The following is an 11,384-nucleotide window of genomic DNA, read 5'->3' as shown; positions in this document are numbered from 1 at the left end:
GAGTTCCACCTAGTTGGACAATCCGGTGCTATTTTTATGGTTTTTATCCGTTGTTGCCTGCAAAAACCTTTCCATTCTTGATATCTCATGTTAGAGCTATTAATAGTGCAAATAGCATTCCTTATTTTGTGATAAAATGGACCAATTGCTTGTGTTCCATCCTTCACACACAAGTTAAAGAACATGACAAATGCATCTAACATGAAGTGCATCTCCATCTAATATAACATCGTTCAATTGGGATTTGACCAAATTCGCACTATATGTCATAGAAGTTGCATTATCGAAAGTCATAGACATGATTTTATCCCTAAGACTATATGCATCAATAGCTTCCATTAAATGATGTGAAATGTTAAGACCGGTATGAGGGTATTCAAGCATTTTTAAATGAATGATGCGTTTTTGTAACATCCACTCATTATCTAACCAATGACAAGTAACACATAAATAGTGAATTCCGTACCCACCATCCCATGCATCGGCGGTTAAAGAAACTCTACTAGGAAGATTAGTTAATTCATTTACTAATTTCAATTTGTACTCTAGATAAGTCTTCATGGCAGCAGATCGAACGGTTTTTCGGGAGATTTTTTTGTGTTTTGGTTGTAGTGCTCGGTTAATATAGTTGTTGAAGGCATCATTTTCGGCGAAAAGAAAAGGTTGTTCTGCATGTACAATCATTCTCCCAAGTTCATCCCCATCTCTCTCGTAATTGTAAATGAAACCTTGTGGATGGAATTGAGAAATTTTAGGTTGGGTTGGATCACTAGATGGTCCACCACATTTTTTTGTATGTCTAGTAAGGTGTCCCGTCCCTCCCTTGGTATCAGTCGAGAAAATTTTACCACAAGTCCGACACTTGCATTTTTTTCCATCTTTACTTAATTGATAATGCGCCCAACATTCACTCTTTCTTTTGGTTTGAGCAAAATCCTCTTCGGTACACCACTCTAATATGTTAGAATTTTGGGTGGATGGTTCACTCGACCCGGAGGCTTGTGTTTGGCTACCTTGGGAAGGAGGAGGAGGAGGAGGAAAAGGAAATTCATATTGTTGAAATTGGGTTTGTTGAAATTGGGTCCAAGGAGCCATATCATCCATTTGTTCTTGCCCTCCCGTGTTTTTGGAATGAAAGAAAGGGGTGGAAGTGTTTGGAAAGGGCATGTTAGAAGAGGGAAAGGGCATGTTAGGGGGGGGCATAGACATTGAAGTGTTTGGGTTTGGTGATTCCCTACGTTTTGACTTGGCTTTTCTAGAGGAGGAGGAAATGTTCTGGTTTGATGCCATGATTAATTAATAATAATAACACAATTAACAATAACAAAGTAACAATTAACAACAATGAGATCAATGAGAATTAATTAGTAAGTAGTTTTTATATAAATTAAATTTTCAAAAATAATTATAATAATAGTAGATTACTTGGATCAATGAGATCCCAGGTAGGAGAGGTTAGGAGCGACGTTGTCCAGAGCCCAAATCCCGCCTTAGACAGATTTCAACAATCCAAATAACCCACAATTAAAATAGAAAGTAGTTTTTATATAATTAAGTAGTTCCACGTATATAATAATAATAATAATAATAATAATAATAATAATAATAATAATAACAATAATAATAACAACAACAATAACAAATTAAAATAAAGTTGAGTTAGATCTTACAATGACGCTTCAATGCTTTCCCAAATTTATAATTTCTCGAACTTATAATTTCCCGAAATTTTAATTTCCCGAATGTAAATATAACAATTTTTTTTTTTTTTTGGTAGTAGACTAATAATAGTAAAAATGTAAAATTTATAAGAGAGTAGGAATTTTTTTTTTCTTTTCACAAAAGAGAGGAAGATTGTATGATTTGTAGGAATTTGAGAATTGAGAATTTGGGAGTAAGAAAATTAGAGAATAAGAGAGAAGAGATGAGTTGATGAATTGTGAAAATTTTGGAGGAAAATATGAGGTATTTATAGGGGATTTGGGTGGGAAATTGGGTGGAAATTGGAGGAAAATATGGCCGTTTATAGCAGTTGGAAAACGGCCATAAACGGCCATATTTTCCAACGGCTAGTTCAAGGCACGGGCCGTGCCGTGCCTGGCCGTGCCGGCGGGTCGTGCCAGCGCGCCGGCCGTCGTGCCGGCCACCGTGCCGCCGCCGTGCCACGGGCCGTGCCCGTGCCCCGTCCCAGAAATTTTGTTCACGGCACGGCCCACGGCCCACAGGTGGGCCGCCGTGCCGTGCCGTGCCGGTGACCGTGCCCGTGCCGGTGTCGTGCCGGGCCCGTGCCCACCTTTAGTCATTTATGTTGTTATGTGCACCCAAGTACATAGTTTGTGATGTTGAGTGCACGCTTGAAAGATTGTTCTACTACACGCACATTTGTCATAGTTGGTGATGTTGTGGCCAGTTTTTCCTATAATTTATATTATTTTACTATAGTTTAGCTCTGTTCAGTTCAACTTTAAAAAAAATATTTATTAAAAAATTTCAATTCAATAAAAATAAATTTAATTCGGTAAAATTAATTTCAATACAGTAAAAATCAGTAACTCTAAAGAAAAATTAAATAAAAAACCAAAAAAAATAATTTTAGTTCAATAAAATTAATTTCAGTAGTTCAATAAAAATAAAAATTCAGCAAAAATAATTTCAATTCAATAAGATGATTTCGGTTCAGCAAAATCTATGTTACTATTTAAAGGGAACACTCTTTTTTGGTTGGGTTTTTTCCCTTTCCACAAATACCCTTTATAAAAAAAATACTTATTTACTACAAAAAATGTAATCTTTTTTAAAAAAAATTAAAAACAAATGGAAAAATAAAAAAAAAACAAAAAACAAAAAAATGCCAACAATCCTTAAACAGTTTAACATGGGATACAAAAAATAAAAAGAAAAATAACTACCTAAAACAAATTATAATTTTTTCTCATACAAAATCAAAATGTCAAATTAAACAAAAAAAAAAAATGTTTACAATTGCATCAAATTTGGGTGACTCAAATTTTCCTCTATCAAACATACTTCAATTCGCATAACTTATAAGGTAAATTTACATCTACTAGGTTAGATCTCGTGCCATGCACAGTAATTTTTAATAACTATTTATAAATAAACAATTAATTTGTCTAAAATATTATAATGAATTTAATATAAAGAGCCTATAATGAAGTTGTTATAAAAGAGCTTATTAGCTAGATAGCTATTTTTAAAACACATTTGACTCACATGTATTTTTCATATATTTAATTTCACTAACAAATCTTTTAGTATATAGTTATTGATTGGTACCATTTTCTTGTTGTTAACCAAATGAATTTCTTAAAACATTGTACATTACACTCCATAGTTATGTCACAAATTACGTTAATAACCTTATTTTTTTCCCCTTAAATTTATAGTTGTTAATATTTTTTTTTGGACTTTTTGTTAGAAACTACCTCTTAAAAGCAATTTTGTGAGAAACTACCTAATAAAAAAAATGTTGTCAGAAACTACCTATTAAAATAAAAATGTTGCAAGAAACTACCTGTTAAAGCAAATAATGATGTAAAAAAGCTATTATTCGTCTAATTTTTGTCTTTGACTTATTTCTCCAGCGTTGACCATGCTCGGCCGGTCACATGGTAGGTAGCATTGTTGGTGGGGCATGGAAAAATAAAGGTCTTAAAAGTTCACGCGTGATTGGCAAGCAAGTGATCAACGCCGGAAAAATTAGTCAGCGGTTTACAACATTTTCATTTTAATAGGTAGTTTCTTACAACATTTTTTTTATTAGGTAGTTACTCACAAAAAATGTCTTTTAATAGGTAGTTTATGACAAAAAGCCCTATTTTTTAAAAAAAAAAAAATAATACATCAAATCTTTTATTTTAAGTATATATTTAATATTTGATATTCAAATTACTTTCTTGGAGCTTTTAACATATATTAAATAAAGAAAGATCCCTTGTTGTAATAATTGTAGTACATAATATTCTGGCACAAGTTAAAAATCAATTTATTATTATTTTTCTTTTTTTACTTAATTAAGTATGTATAGTTGTCAATGTATATATTATGGAAGAATATATCAAATCTTTTATTTATGTATTAGTTTCTATATTTTTATTTATGTATAAGATTTGTTCCTAAAGATAATTATAAATAAATAAATAAAAGGACACACCATAAAATGACACGTGTCATTGCTAGTGTGTCTTTTAGTATATAATTATTGATTATTGATTATTGATTGATTGATGATGGCGCTGATATTGCCAAGGCAAAAAAGTCACTTCCAAGGCAAATTATTTACCCGATTCCAATAATCTTTGACGATCTTAATATGTCAAACTTATTAATTCAAAAAATACTTTGTAATATTTTGTTGTCTATAATAATAGTAGCTAAATTTTTTTATTTTATTTTATTTTTGAGTAGTCTTACCTATTGGATTCATTTGTATATATACATATTTTTGTAAAGATATGCAACATTATTCTTATTTGTTCCCGTTCATTGTCCATACTACATACCACTACTATATGTATGCACATATACTTTTTGTTAATTAATTCATTTTTAATAATCAATATAAGAAGAATCAAAATATAATCTAAAGTTGAATTTGATGATTGTAAATTTGTAATGTATATAAACCAAAACTTCCAATAGCACATCTTCTTCCATCATTATATAATTAGCATTAATCTGCCAAAGGACATGATAAATAATTTAAAAACCTTTGTCTACCAATCCTAACTAGATTTTAAGAGTTTGAGAATTGAAGTATCCCATGTTAATATACAAACATAGTGTTATTTTTTGTTTCAATGGCAAATTTAATAATAATATTAAAAATAAAATAAAATAAAATAAAAAACAATTACGCCTAAAAAAGTAAATATGAAATTTTGTTTCAACGGCAAAGTTAATAATAAAAGTAGAACATCAGTATATCTTAAGTTAACATGAAAGTACCTTTACTAATAGTCAATATAAATAAGTTTAGAGGTGGCTAATACCTGTAAAGCTTTGATAATGGTGTCTCTCCCAATAAAATGTTAAATTTAGGGCATGTTCACATTTATTGAACTGAGCTGAACTAAACTGAACTGAATTGATTGGAGCTAAATTGAACTGAACTGTTGGAGCTGAACTGAACTAAATTGAACTGAGTTGAAATGAATATTTTACGAGAGAAGGAAATTAGGAGCTGAACTGAACTGAACTGAAATTAAGTAAATGTGAACAGTCCCTTAGTGATTGTATGTAATAGGATTATATTGATGAGTCTATGATAGTGAATGATTCAATTAACTGCATATTTTGACGAGAATAATTAGTAGTTAGAGTTGGAAAGATTTTAATTGTAGCTACTATTATTACCGACAACAAAATATTACAAAGTATTTTATTGAATTAATAAGTTTGACATATTAAGATTCTCAAATATTATGGGTATCGGGTAAATAATTTGCCTTGCAAGTGACTTTTTTGCCTTGACAATATCAGCTCCCCTTTCTTGGATCTTTTAACATATAATAAATGAAGAAAAACCCCTTATTGTAATAATTGTAGTACATAATATTCTGGCACAAGTTAAAAATTCAATTTATTATTATTATTACTACTACTACTACTACTACTACTACTACTACTACTACTACTACTACTACTTAATTAAGTTTGTATAGTTGTCAATGTATATATTATGGAAGAATATATCAAATCTTTTATTTATGTATTAGTTTGCTATATTTTTATTTATGTATAAGATTTGTTCCTAAAGATAATTATAAAATAAATAAATAAGGACATGCCAGAAAATGACACGTGTCATTGCGAGTGTGTCTTTTAATATATATTATTGATTATTGATTGATTGATTGATTATTGATTGTTTCTATATATCTGGAAAATAACAGCACAAATCTAAAATCATTTCAATTCCTTATTTAATGAAATGCTTAATGATGATTATTTTCATTCAAGTTTCTATCTACATGGAATTTATGTTGTTCGTTTTTCACCATGCATGCATTGTGTGAGCTTCCGAGCTTGTTAAGGACTTAAGGTAAAGTAAATAGGGCGTTAGGGTACATCTATTTTATATTTTATCTTTTTTAAAAGGTATGAAAAATAAACATTATGAAGCCCTCCTTACAAGGATAATTCCTAATGTATTTGTTAGTTAGCATCTCTAATGGTAAAGCAAAAAAACTCTAAGAAGCACAATATGGCAATCAATATTCTAGCTTTATTTTGCAATTTCTTACTCGAGTTAAATTAAGCAAGCAAGTTACATTCTTTTTCATGTAAAAAGAAGCAAGTGTCTTTTGATCCAAACCTTAAATGATTCAACCACTCAAATAATGCAGCTTAGTAAGTATGGCACCTTGAAGGTTGAAAGTAGAATGTGGAGGAAGAGTAAGGGAATAATAACGAGGGAAAATTACCGAAATCTTCACTCCAAATTGCCCTAATGGATAAGAATAAGGCAAAAAAAACTAAGGTAGTTAATTTGTTTTAGTTATTAGCACTACAAAGATAAAAGTGTTGGGTGCTTCTTTTATACTCTCTTTGTTCATCTGATACCGCCGCAATTATCAATTTTAAGGAAATTTCACAAATATTAGATCACTATTTTGGAAAAAAAAAATTGCTTATGAAGTTCCAACTCTATCCTCATGGGTGTATCTTTTTGCTTCTATTATTGTAGTTAACACGTGACCAATTTGTCCACTTTTATTTCTTTTTCTTCACTGTTCCCCTTCCTTAGTTTACATGTCCAACCAACGAATCTGCTTGTTGCAATATTAGGAGACACTACTAGAAAACATGCCATTTTCGACAGAAAAATTCTATCGAAAACACCTTGAAATCCGTCGAAAAACACCTTTCCGACGGAAATTAAGTCGTAACTGGTCATCGGGAAAGGGTTTGTAGGAAAAACGACCTTTTCCGTCGAAAGGAGATTTTCCAATACCGAAAAAGTCCGTCGGAAAATTCTTTTACGAAATTAAAAAAAATACGTCGCGCCACCACCGGCACAGCGTATCACAGCCTCCAACCACCATAACCCATTACCTTTACCCAACTGCCCGAAGAACCCCAGAAAAACCCAGCAACCCACCCTAACCGAACTAGACCCACCACCTTAACCCACCCCACTTAACCCTAACCAACCCAAATCCAGATCTACCACCCAAACCAAACCCATATCTACAACCCTAACCAAACAACCACCCAAAAATTAACAAAAAAACAAAAAAAGTCACAACCACAACCACCAATACAACTAAAAAAATTAACTGTAAATTTTTTTTTAAAAGAAAAACCAAAAAACGAAAATTAAAATCAAGATAACATATCTTAACACGAAGTTAGATGTTAATTTCTCCTTGAATTTGGTTTAATACGGCTAAATTCGACCATGAAACCTCTAGATCTAGAGATTTCATGGTCGAATTTGACCGTATAAACCATTAATATGAATGAAATAGACCATGAGTAGTGGAAAAAGAGGAGAGGCGTGAGAAAGTGAGGGTTGACAGTGAGAAAGAGAACCATCGGCGCCGACGCCGCCTTCAAGAAAGCTTTCTCGCGGCAGATCTTCAGTTTTGAATGAAAGTAAGAGAAAATAAAGAAAATAAGAGGAGAGAGAGGAGACCCGTGAAAAGAGAAGTGAGGAAAGAATAGAGAAGAGGAGAGGAGCAGAAACAGAAGATAAGAGGAAGATAGGAGAGGAGAAAGAAGCAGAAGAGAGGCGGAGAGAAAGAAGAGACGAGAGAGAGAGAAAGAAATTAGAAATAAAAGGGGGAGAGGGCGCCGTTTTAATTAGGGTTTTGGGGTTTTTTTTTTAACTTAAATTCCGTCGGAAACTTCCACTGATAAAATTTCATTTAAGGCAGAAATATTAATTGAATATGGTTAATTTTGGACATATCTTTGGTAGACAAGTGTACCACAATATATGTTGGTCAAGTGCCATACAAAGAGTATAAGATGATGAGAACCTCCTCAATTACAATTTGACATTTTCTTGTGAAACTACCTATCATAGTGGATAGGTGTTGGAGAAATCAAGCTAGAGGTACAATTGTATATAACCATTTTTGCTGGTTTATTATTTTTTGGAAAATTGGCTTAAAATAATACCAACAGTGTGTGCAAAATAATACGCACTCAACTATTTACTAAAAGTGATACCACATTTTGTACTTTATGTGCAAAATAGTACGTCGATCATCGAAAAACTATTTCGAGGAATATTCCATCTATTTATATTATTATCATTATTGATTAATTTTCTGTTTAATTTCTTTTCAAAGTACATATTATTATGTTAAATTTCATTTATAATCCAAATTAATAATGCCCCACCTTTTTTTTTTTGAATAGATAATGGCCCACTCCTTTGTTAGCTTTTTTCTTTCTTTCTTTCTTTTTTTTTAATTGTCAAATGTATTTAAATGTGCTTTTTTAAAAAAAAAAAAATACCTGTAGTAATTTCTACTACCACAGTACCACACAATAGTAAATAGGGTATTTAAAAGCATTATTATTTTGATATAATTAGTTTAAAAATCAAAAATTTCCCCACATTATTTTGGTTGGTGAATGTGGGGCGTTGTTAATTTGGGTTGTAGTATAAAGGAAATTGTTAACATAATATGTATTTTTAAAAGAAAACATAAAATTAATAACAGAAATATAAAAATAAATATAGACGGAATATTCATCATGACACTTTTCCGGTAACTGGCGTTTGCACATATAGTGCAAAAGGTGGTACCACTAATTGTAAATAGTTGCGATCGTATTATTTTACCCACACCGTTGATAGTTGATATTATTTTAAGCCAATTTTTCTTATTTTTTCAACACCTTGCTGTGATTTTTAATAAATTAGACCTTGACACTTGATTTAATTTGATGTTCTTTATGATTTTGAATCCAAGTATTAATTTCAATTTAGTTTGCCCTAATAGTTATTGGCAAAGACAAAAGATCTTCCATCTTTACCGTACTTATCTATTTTCATTACTAATAAAACCAAGACCTCACATCTCTTTCATTCAATTAAATAATAACTAAGTTATCTCTTATCCCAACCTTTTAAAAAGTTTGAGATAGCTCTTACTAATAGTATTGAACAATTATACCCTTTAAAAAATGTTTATTTATTTATCTGCCTTCATTAATGTAGGTTTAATTGTCCGTCTTTTGAAATCTTAAGAATAGTGTACTGACGTTTATACCCTTAATGTATTTATTTACATACTTTTCTTCATTAATATTGTCACTAACTAAAGTTGTGATATAAGGTCAAATTTAAAAAGTTTACCGTACATGTCAAACTATGGCGCGTGTTAGCCACGCCCTAGTCACGCTTGAAACTACATCTTTCTCAAATCATCAACGAGGGGTTCAAGGTAAATAAAAAAAATGAAAAAAACTAATATCATTTTCTAGCTATTTTTAGCCCATATATAAAAAATGATAACATTATATATCAGCATTTCATACAAAATCACCGAGACAAGTTATAGATTACTCGAAGTAACTCCATTTATATATTTAAAGCTAAATAAGAGTGTCGAATGGCCTCACCTTATTCGTACATAGTTCAAGACTCAAACTTTAATCTTCATTTCTTAATGTCTTACTCAATTTATTACAACTCTTTCGTTGAATTCGCCAACAATTGCCACCTCAAATGCTTTACTTCTTATACTTGTATATAATAATGTTTAAAAACAAGCATTAATCACAATATTATTGGTGTTATTGGACTTATGTCCTTTGAACATGTGCATTACTCTAATTAATAATTTATGGGATGGTTAATTAGTAATAGATTTATATTATTATTTAAGCTAAGGGGGGAAAGAGAGAGTGAAAAGTTGGTGTCAAACTTTTTAACTACCTAAATTGCCCCTATAAGTTAAACAAATAAGAAATGAAATATTGTATAATAATGTGAGTTTCCAATTTTGAATACATAATCCATCAATAAGAAAGAAAGAAAATGCATTACATAAATATACCATTAAATTGACATTCAACTTTTCAATACATTATTAAATTCAATATTTTTGTCTCAAATTTGGATATTTCTTTTCTATCATATATGAAGTATGCTATTGTTATTTAAAAATAAAAATAAAAAAATAAAAAAAAAGGATGCTATTGTTAAATCGACCACTAATGCTAATAATTATTCTTCTTTTTTCGTCCATACATCACAATGCATAAAATTATTTAAAATACAATTTAAATTATGTATTATGAATTCACAATAATAAATAATAAATATTAAATTATTTATGACTTATTATTATGAGATGTTTTGGAATTTGTTTTTTATTAACACTCAATATAGCATCTATAAAAATATTATAGAGTGTATGACTAAAAGAATTATATTTTTCGTTCACTGTATACTTTTTGCTTCTTTATTTATTTTAAAGCCAAAATCATGATATTAATACTATCAAGCTTTAAAAATTTGTCAAAGCATTTATGTAAAGACAATCTTCATACTGAATTAATATATATATATATATATATATATATATATATATATATATATATATATATATATATATATATATATATATATATATATATATATATATAAAATTGGCCGCAACAACACCAACTATGACAAAGGTGCGTGTAGCAGCACAACCTTTCAAGGGTGCACTCAACATCACAAACTATGCACTTGGGTGCACATAACAACATAAATGACATTGGCAAAATGTAGATTTCTTCTAAAAGTGAAATCTTAAATATTTTTAATGCCTTTTTGTTTAAAAATATTTTTGATTAATTTCATTCTACTTAATTTTCCATTTTCCATCACATGTAATTAAATAACCATTAAATTGAATTATTTCAAAAAGTTTTCGCCATTATTTTCTATCGTTTGTTTCTTCAATTACTTTTTTTACATCTCATGTGATGATTGACTTAGTTTCCTCTTCCATTATAATTAATTTTTTCCCTTTAAATTAATTCTCTCTTAACCTCCACAATTTAAGTGTTGTACATCAAAAACAAAAAAATCAATTTGACATATCCTAAAATCCAACTCTAAAATTATTTTTTGAATTAAGTATTTGAAATCACTTTGTGGGTTTTGATATTAGTATTTAGAAAGTTACCTATGTATCCTGAAATCTTGTAGAATAAAGGTATTTAAATGATTTTATTTTTTATTTTTTATTTTATTTATCAATTTAGTATTTAACTAGGTGGAAAGGGATAGGAAACTAAATCAATCATGTGAGATCGATATTAGAAATAGTAATTGGAGAAGCGAACAAAGGAAAATAATAGCACAATTTTTTTTTTTAAGGAATCCGCTTAATATAATGGTGGAGGTCAAG

The sequence above is a fragment of the Chenopodium album genome, chromosome 14 (genome assembly GCF_948465745.1).
Source record: "Chenopodium album chromosome 14, dcCheAlbu1.1, whole genome shotgun sequence".
Lineage (NCBI taxonomy): Eukaryota > Viridiplantae > Streptophyta > Magnoliopsida > Caryophyllales > Amaranthaceae > Chenopodium > Chenopodium album.
The sequence above is the reverse complement of the archived record's forward strand: the minus strand, read 5'-3'. Positions refer to the sequence as shown.